Source organism: Hibiscus syriacus, unplaced genomic scaffold, assembly GCF_006381635.1.
Source record: "Hibiscus syriacus cultivar Baekdansim isolate YM2019G1 unplaced genomic scaffold, ASM638163v2 tig00117048_pilon, whole genome shotgun sequence".
Taxonomy (NCBI): domain Eukaryota; kingdom Viridiplantae; phylum Streptophyta; class Magnoliopsida; order Malvales; family Malvaceae; genus Hibiscus; species Hibiscus syriacus.
This window is the reverse complement of record NW_024063538.1, coordinates 3,937,838-3,947,540: the sequence shown is the minus strand read 5'-3', so window position 1 is coordinate 3,947,540 and position 9,703 is coordinate 3,937,838.

Below are 9,703 nucleotides of genomic sequence, written 5' to 3'. Positions count from 1 at the left end.
TAATTTTAGTTCTGGGAATGAAGATTATGCCGGAGAGAAGAAATCTTGGCACTGGAACGAGCACCAAATAGACGAGATACAGTATTCCAGATTGACATCGCAGTTGTAAGTCCAGTCAAGTGAGGCAGAACCTCTGTAATCACAGTAGTTAAAAGCCAGGAAGCAAGCAGTTTATCTTGCAGGCGATGAGCTGCAAACACTGGATTATCTTCAAGCTGGCCAAATGCATTAGTAATGAACTCATCTGGTGCAACAGAACCGGCCGAGATGAACCTCAGCAACCCATAGCCGTCAATTATCAAAGCCACTTGATGCTTCCAAAGAAGATATATGGATTCGGTGAGTTTAATCGTATCATGTTTTGGTATGTGTTGAACGCCAAACATACCTCGAGAAGCTCCTGGACTCAGAGAAGAAGCATTCGGGGATACATCCTCAGGATCAACCGTCAAATCGACCATGACGACAAGAATCACACGATGTGAGAACTTAAAATCGTGCAGCTACTGGAATGAGGAAGAAATAGCGGAAGAAACACACCCAGGTATTGGCGAAAGATACCATGATAAGATAGCACTTGAGCTATCTGTATAAACAAGAAAGGAACTGAAATCTTTGTAATTCTTTATTAACAAGAAGTTGATCTCTCTTGAGTTAGAGAGTAGTTATTTATACAATCAAGGAGAAAGGCAACTGTTGTATAACAAACCATTAACAGCTCTCAACAACTTAACTGCTCATAACAAAGAGCTAACAAACTATTCTAGAACTCACACAACACATGCATAGGCTCGTATACATAACACTAACACTTAGAATTTATCAATTTAATCTTAATATGAAGCAATTTAACAAATTCAACATTCATATTTAAAATTCTATTATTTTAGTCTTTGTTCTTATTCTAAATTACTTGTTTTTATCTCATATATATTATATTATATTATTATCTTGATTTTAGTCTTTGTTCGTATTCTGAATTACTTGATTTTATCTCATATATATTATATTATTATCTTGTTATTTTATTTTAATATATTAATAATTTAATAATGACTTGTTGCTTTCTTATAGAATGTAGTTATCCAACTACTATTTTTATTGATGAAAATTAAATATTTATGATTTGAATAAAAGTTAAAATTAATAATCTAGAATGTAAATTGTCCAAGAAGATTAAGACCGGGACCATTAAAACACTTTTATAAATTATTAGTATTTAATTTAAAATTTAAATTATATTTTAATTAATTTTAGGAAGTTATATTTCTTTTTTTCTTCTCTTCAATTCAATACATATATTTAAAAAATAAAATTAAAGTTATTATCAAATTTTTAATAATGTTTGGGCATAGGCAGGGAGACGTTTCTCTATAGGACTAGCTTTTCTTTTGGATGTTAGCCAACAAATTGTTGAAGAAGGAAAGTGGTTTTGATTTTGGTTTATTAACTTCTAAGGGTAAAATAGAATTTTACAAAACAATACATTGTCCCCCCCCCCAAAGGATAGTTACACCGTAGGCTTCCTAAAACAACGCTGGAAAATGAAAAACGAAAGTACCCTACTTGTTTTTTCAAAGTAAAATGTTAACTTTTGCTCCAATAGTAGATCTAATTTATCACTTTCATTCTTATCGTATTTTCACATCGATTTAGCTCTTAAAGTTGTTCAATTGCATCATTCTATAACCTTACTCATAACTTAAAACCCTAAACTTCTAAATACTAACTAAGGGGTTGTTTGTTTGCCTCTTAAAGGAACCATTCAGCGCTGAATGTTGAACCGTTCAGCATTCAGCGCGTTTGTTTCGCACCTCTGAATGATTCAGTGCTGACTGATTCAGCAAAACAGTGTTGAATGATTCAGCACAGAAGTACATTCTGAATCATTCAGAGCCAGTTATCAAACATCATGTCACATTCAGAGCCAAACCATTCAGAGCCTCTGAATCATTCAGTATTTGAATTATTCAGTATTTGAATCATTCAGCGCTTAATCGTTCTGAAGTAAACAAATTGCCCCTAAGTGTTTATAATTTAAAGTTTTAAGTTAGGGGAAATGTATATAATGATGCAATTAAACAACTTTGAGGGTTAAATTGATACGAAAATACGGTAGGAACGTAAATGGTAAATTTGGTCTATTATAGGGACAAAGGTGACCCTTAAACCTTTTTTTAAGGGATAGAAAGGTTCTATAAATTCATAACACCCCATTTCTTTTTCTTTTTCTTTTTAATTTTTTTGATTTTAAAATAAGAATTAAAACCAATAGAATTCATTGAGTGGTTTTGATGATAGAAAGATATCGTTAATTTTTTTAAAAGGTTTTGAGTTTGCACAATATACGTGCATTGTCAATAATGACAATTAAGAAAAATTAGTATTTCTTGTTAAAAATTTAAAATCTGATGACGTGATGATCAATAAAATTGATATAATAATAAATTTAGTCATAAATTTTTATTTTATTTCAAAATGACATAAGAACACTTTGAATAACTCTAATCCTTTTTTTGAATAACTATTTTACATGTATGTAAAGAAATTTGATAAGATAATTTTGGTTATAGATTTGGATATCTATATGCTAATTAGGATGAACTAAAGGCGACTGTAGAGACTCTTTATAAATACGAACTAACTCTATGGACTGACCTACGAGACTTTGAACTGTCACCATATTCTAAGTATTCTCAACAGGGATATTAAGACCCTTAGAAATGGAATGTGACACATAGGAATAGGTAAAACCATTATCAAACAATGCAAAATATGGAACTGAATGAATTGTAACAGTACCTGTAATCACATCAGGCTCATCGCGATCCTATTGATGTGTAGCAGCGTAAACCAACACAGGTTGTCTGGCGTAAGATCTGGCTAGACCCTACTCTGAGATGCTCGGCCTCTACTAGTTGATCCCGATGCTCTCTTCTGACTACGACCCCCTACTAGAGTCTGAACTGTACTCTGAGTACGAGTGAGAGACGAGCTGGTGTCTGAACTGTAAGAGTTGGCTCTGGACAATACTTTAGGAGATGGTCACCAGAACCACATCTAAAAAAGGTACCCAACTTCTTTCTGCAATCACTAATATGACGTCTCCTACAGTGCTCACATGATGGTAAAGGCTACGATCTAGAAGGACTACCCTGAATAGAATGCGTCATAGCTAATGAACTTGATGCCACATGCATGGCACTCACATCGCCTCTCTGAAAAGGCTCGCCCATGCCTCTCTTTCTGGGGTGTGCAAAAGAGTCAACATAACCAAAAAGCCTTATGAATCGGTCTCGATCTCTCATGTGCTCCATACCCACTTATTCTATCTCCTTGACGGTCTTGGCTATCTTAACCAAGCATCAAATTTTCTCTCCCGGTGGGTAGCATCTCGACTCCTGATCTCATACTTGATTTCATTCTTGAACCTCAACCACTGATCTGATTTAGTGTCAACAAGTCTAGTAGCATAACAACTTAGTCTGATAAACTCAATCTCATAATCTATAACATACATATTACCTTGCTCCAGATTCTGAAACTTATGGCTTCACTCCTGCAAGCATCTCTCTTTGATGTAGAGACTCCGAAAATGTGTCTTAAAAAGATCCCAAGTCAATTGATTCCCTAGAATACTACCAGAAATCGATTGCCACCATCTGAAACTCTCTTTCTTCAACATAGCTAGGGCTCACTTTAGCTTCTTCTTAGGACTCAAATCCATCTCATCCATAATCCTCTTTATGTCCTCTAACCAATACTCAACATCAGTCGGAGGTCCACTAGTAATGCCCTTGAAAGAAATTACTCCAGCAGATATCAAAGACTTTAAAATCTCTACCGCATACATATTACCAGGAACTATAGTAGCTCTTCAAAACATGCGAAAGACAACTCTATTAATGGTGTCCTCATCCATATCAGTAACCTCATCCTCGGTAACGAGAAGGTCTCTCGCAAGAGTAATCGGGTCATCATGAAAAATAGATGGATCTACATGTGGAACATAAGGATCTCACGGAGACATAGGATTGTCTATCGTAACAGAAGGTAGAGTCACTCGCCCTCGACCACGGCCACAACCTAGTCTACGACCTCTGACAACACTCATCGAATAAATCTATAAGGCTCTACAAAAAGAATTTGAACCTAAGTCAGTCTAGCATCAGAGATTTCAAATATATTTAAAACTCAAAAAATAAGGTGACACATTTTTTTTAAATATCAAAAATTTCTTATAAATCTAGATTAAATGACTCATCATAGTCCGAGTGTTTAAAATTGAAAGCTCTTATACTACCAAGTGTAACCCCCTAGACCCGACCTAGACGTTATGCCAAAATCTAGGCAGTTACATATCTTATTCAGAATTTTTTTCATATTTAAAATAACGTTCAAATTTGTATATAGTATAATATGAAAATAGTCATAAGAAAAGTTCATATGATAAACGTCCATTTATCAATATATACATGTATAAGAAAAACCGTATAAAACATATACATAGCAAAATATCGGTAGTATAGATATATCGAGACGGAAGAAAAAACAAGTGTCACCATAGTATAACAAAAAGGTATATAGAGATATACAAAGGTGCAAAAATAGGAGTAGTCAGTCCTCCTGATGCCAAGTCTACTAATCTAAGGTCTGTTACTATCTGAAAAGTTAAAATTTACATAATGAGCTAAAAAGACCAGTGTGCTTCTTACGATTTATAAAAACATACATATAAAATATTTCAGTAAAATTAGTTTATCAAACATGTTTTAAAAATATGAACACTGCCCCCATCCGATCACCAGAATATGTAGGTTCCCCAGAACCATACACTCACTTGTACACCCAGCAAGGGCCTTATACATATAGCATAAGGACCTGCGGTAAGGACTTACCCTATGCACAAAGCAGAAGAGCCTTCGATAAGGTCTTACAATTCATATACTAGACCTGATATACTTCCTCCAATAATACCCCCAATAACAATAATAAACATGTATGTATTCGAGTGAAAACGATAATTAATCCATTAAAACATGAAAATGTTCCATATTCAGAAATCAGGTACAGAAATACCGTAACCAGAGATCATATCAAAAATTATGCGGTAAATTATATTTCAGATAAACAGTATTCAGAAAATCGGGTATTGTCTCGTAAAAATATTTAGTATCCTCATAAATCTAAAACAGTTCAGATAGATAGTTTAAAACAGTAATGTAACACCATCAGGAAACAAACATGTACTTGTCTGAGTAATCTGATAGGAAAGTCTACTACTGAGTCTGCCGATCACGATCAGTGGCAGTGCTAGATCCTACGAATCAGAAAATCTATATCAAAATCCTAATATGAATAATAATAACATTAATCCCTATTTAAATAATTTACATATACCTATGAGTAACTCTCGAGGAACGATGATAGTACGAATCTGACGAACGGGAAGCACCGTATCTAACCGACCCTTGGTTGGGTGAAACACGAGTACCTTCATAAAAATATATTCTCGAATCAATTCTATAACCAAATCTCAAATAAATAAGCGAAAAATACTAAATATACTTAGCATTTTTCGGGTTAACGAGCTTGATTCGGGGCTTTCGGGTCAGAATTTAGAAAAATGGATCACAGAATCGAACTCAAGACATTGAAAAATATAAAATAAGACTTTTTGAAAATTTTGACTTTTTGGCCAAAGTCAACAATCAACGGTCGGACCGGGTCGGGTCGGACCGGGTCGGATCGGACCAGGTCGGGTCAGACACGGGTCAGCGGGTCAGGTCGGATCAACCCATTTCCAAGTAGTCCACAACAATGAATGGTGGAAAGCTCAATTTCAAAACGTCAGAAACTTAATATTTTCACCCCTTCACACGCCGGCAGCAACGGAGACAAGTGGACACCGGAGGACTCGAAACGACGCAAGGAACGATGATACGAGGTTCGAAAACGGAGCAACGATCGGTGATGATCAGATATCAAAGGTTTTCTTCTATAAGAGGAAATGTTTGAAAAGAGAGAAAATTTAGCTTCCAAATGGAAACTTCTAGATTTGAGGGTTATATAAACCCTAAAAAAAAATGGAAAAATCATGCCATAGGTCCTCCAATTTTTTATAATTTTTGAATTTGGATATGAATTTAATCAAAATTTTACTTTGGTCCCTGAATTTTATTAAAATTTCAATCTAGTCATCGAAATTATTTTTAAGAAAATTTTAGGCCCTAATTTGGGGTGTAACACTTAATGTGCAAATGATGTTAGATTAAGGTTGTGAGGCCTTCTTGGCTCATATAGTTGATACTCGAGTTAGAATTAAGAGAATTGAGGATATCCAAACTATCAGAGACTTTCCAGATGTTTTTCCAGAAGAGTTATCGGGTTTACAGCCAGACAGAGAGTTAAAGTTTGGAATCGAAGTAATGCCCAGTTCTGCTACAGTGTTCATTGCTCCTTATTGCATGGCACTAACAGAATTAAAGGAATTGAAGTCGTAATTTCAAGAGTTGCTTGAGAAAGGGTTTATCCGACCAAGTATTTCTCCTTTGGAGCGCTAGTCTTTTTTGTTAAAAAGAATGATGGGTCGATGAGGCTATGCATCGACTATCGTCAATTGAATAAACTTACCATTAAGAATCAATATCCTCTTCCCAGAATCGACGACCTTTTCGACCAGCTTAAAGGAGTTTGCATTTTCTCCAAGATAGATTTGAGATCTAGGCAATATCAACTAAATATTAAAGAAGCTGATATCCTAAAGATGATGTTTAGCACAAGATACGATCATTATGAGTTCCTTATGATGCCGTTTGGACTCACAAACACCTCAGTGGCGTTCATGGATCTCATAAACTGAATCTTCCACCTGTACTTAGATTAGTTCGTGGTGGTTTTCATTGATGACATCTTGGTATACTCGAGGTCAGAGGACGAGCACAATCAACATATTCATATAGTTCTTCAGACTCTTAGAGATCACCATATTTTTGCTAAATTTAGGAAATGCGAGTTTTAGTTATCTAAGGTTTCATTTTTTGGGCTTGTAGTAGCAACAGATTGCATTCGAGTCAATCCTTAGAAGATTTACAAGATAGCGACTATCATAGGTTTGTGAAAGGTTTTTCAATGATAGCGACCCCGATGACTAAATTACTTCATAAGGGAGTATTGTACGTGTAGGGGAGAAAAGCAACAAAGTAGTTTCGAGTAGTTGAAAACTCACGTGAACCAAGCCTCAATTCTAACTCAACCAGAGTCAGGAAAAGAATTCACAGTTTATATCAACTCTTCACTAAACGACCTCAGATGTGTATTAACGCAAGAGGGAATGGTGGTCACCTTTGCTTCTCACCAGCTTAAGCCTCATGAATGGAATTATCCTACTCACGATCTAGAACTTACAGTAGTAGTATTTGTGCTCAAGATTTGGAGACACTGCCTATATGGGGAGAAATGTCTTATTTTCATTGATCACAAAAAATTGAAGTATCTTCTCATCCAGAAAGAATTGAATTTGAGGCAATGAAAATGGGTTGAGTTAATAAAGGACTATGATTGTGTCATCGATTATCACCCGAGAAAAGCTAATGTGGTAGCAGATGCGCTGAGCTGGAATTCGATATCAGAGTTGAGAGCACTTTTAGCGCACTTGAGCATTTCTAGTTATGGTGGATTATTGGCTAAGCTCCGAGTAGAACCTGAGATAGTAATAAAGATCAATAAACTACAAGGTTCAGATAATAATATAAGAATTCATGTGGAGCAAGTTCGTCAAGGTGAGATCTCAGGGTTCGAGTTACATGGAGGAGATGTATTGTATTTTAGAGGACGCATTTGTGCCCCGAAGGTTGATCAATTGTGTGAAAAGATCCTTCATGAAGCCCATTACAATTCACTTTCACTTCACCCAGAAAGTAATAAGATGGATAAGGAACTTCGACCATTATATTATTGGCAGGGGATGAAGAGAGATGTTTCTGAGTTTGTAGACAAATTTCTGGTATGTCAGCAAGTTAAGGCGGAACATCAGGTTCCCTAGGGTTTATTGCAATTGATCCAAATATCACAATAGAAATGGGATAGAGTGACTATGAATTTCGTGATTGATTTATCGGTGATGAGACGTAAGCATAATGCGATATGGGTAATAGTAGATCAGTTGACCAAGTCTGCCCATTTCTTGCATGTTAGAATGGATTTCACTTTGGATTTCACATCCGGGAGAAAGTAAGATTGCATAAAGTTCTGAACTCAATTATTTTGGACAGAGACCCCATATTTACTTCTTGATTTTGGGAAGCTTTACATGAATATTTAGGCACCATGCTCCATTTCAGCACTGCGTTTCACCTTCAAATAGACGGACAATCAGAGTAGGTTATTCAAGTCTTTTGGTGGAGTTTGCATATAATAATAGCTACCAGTTGAGTATTCAGATGGATCCATACGAAGCTCTATATGGGCGAAAGTGTAGAACTTCCCTCTTTTGGACTGAACTTATTTATGGAAAAATATTGGGACCAGATCTAATCCAAGAAACTTAAGAAAACGTTAGGATAATTCAGAGTAGACTGAAGAAGGCATCGGATAGACAAAAGTCGCATGCATATTTGAAATGCAAGGAAATCGAGTTTGCAGTGGGAGACAAAGTATTCTTTAAGGTATCTCTATGGAAGAAAGTAATTCGGTTTGGGTGAAAAGGAAAATTGACTTTGCGTTTTATCGGTCCTTACGAGGTGATTGAGAGAGTTATACCAGTAGTCTATCATTTAGCTATTCCGCCAGAGTTGGAATGGATCCATAATGTATTCCATGTATCCATGTTAGGAAGGTATTATTCAGACCCGTCAAATGTCTTACCCTTGGAGCAAGTCAAGTTGAGCCCTGACATGACCTATGAAGAAGAGTGGATCATAATCCTAGCCAGAGAGGTGAAAGAATTAAGGAACAAGAAGATTCCTCTAGTAAAGGTGCTTTGGAGAAATCATGGAGTTAAGGAAACCACTTGGAAAATCGAGTTTGAGTTAACCCGAGACATTTTAGAGCCCAAAAGATTTATGGTTTGAATCAAGAAAACCGAAGAAAACATGCAGCTCCACTATGTGCATCTTTTCTACCCAGTTAAAATTTTGAGGATAAAAGTTTTTATTAGGAGGGAGAGTTGTAACACCCCGAATATTGTGTTAGTAGTTTGAGTTAACCCGAGACACATTTTAGAGCCCAAAAGATTTATGGTTTGAATCAAGTTTAATGGGAATTAGGATGAGAGGGCCCAAAAATATTAGGAAATATGATGATTTTCTTGTGGGCTTAAAGTGTAAGGACATAAAGAGTAGTTTACCTATTTTTAAGTGAAGCTAAAAATCTTTTGCACAAGTCTACCCAGAACCTTATTGAGCCGGAAGGTACTCCATTAAGCCATGCCCTGGTGTGATCTTTTAAAGAATATGGAAATAACTTCAATTTCACCATATTTTCATAACACCTTGTTGTCAAATGGAATCACAGACTTCCAAAAATGCTCGAACATGTTACCTTGCATCCTCATGAGGAGCACCACCAAACTGTCTAATCAAGTCCAACATATCGAACATAACCAGTTTGAGCTCGAAGTGGGCTACATGAATCTTGGGTTCCACAATTCCATGATTTAGGTCATATATGATAGGGTTTAAGTGATCTAGAATAGTATGAGACC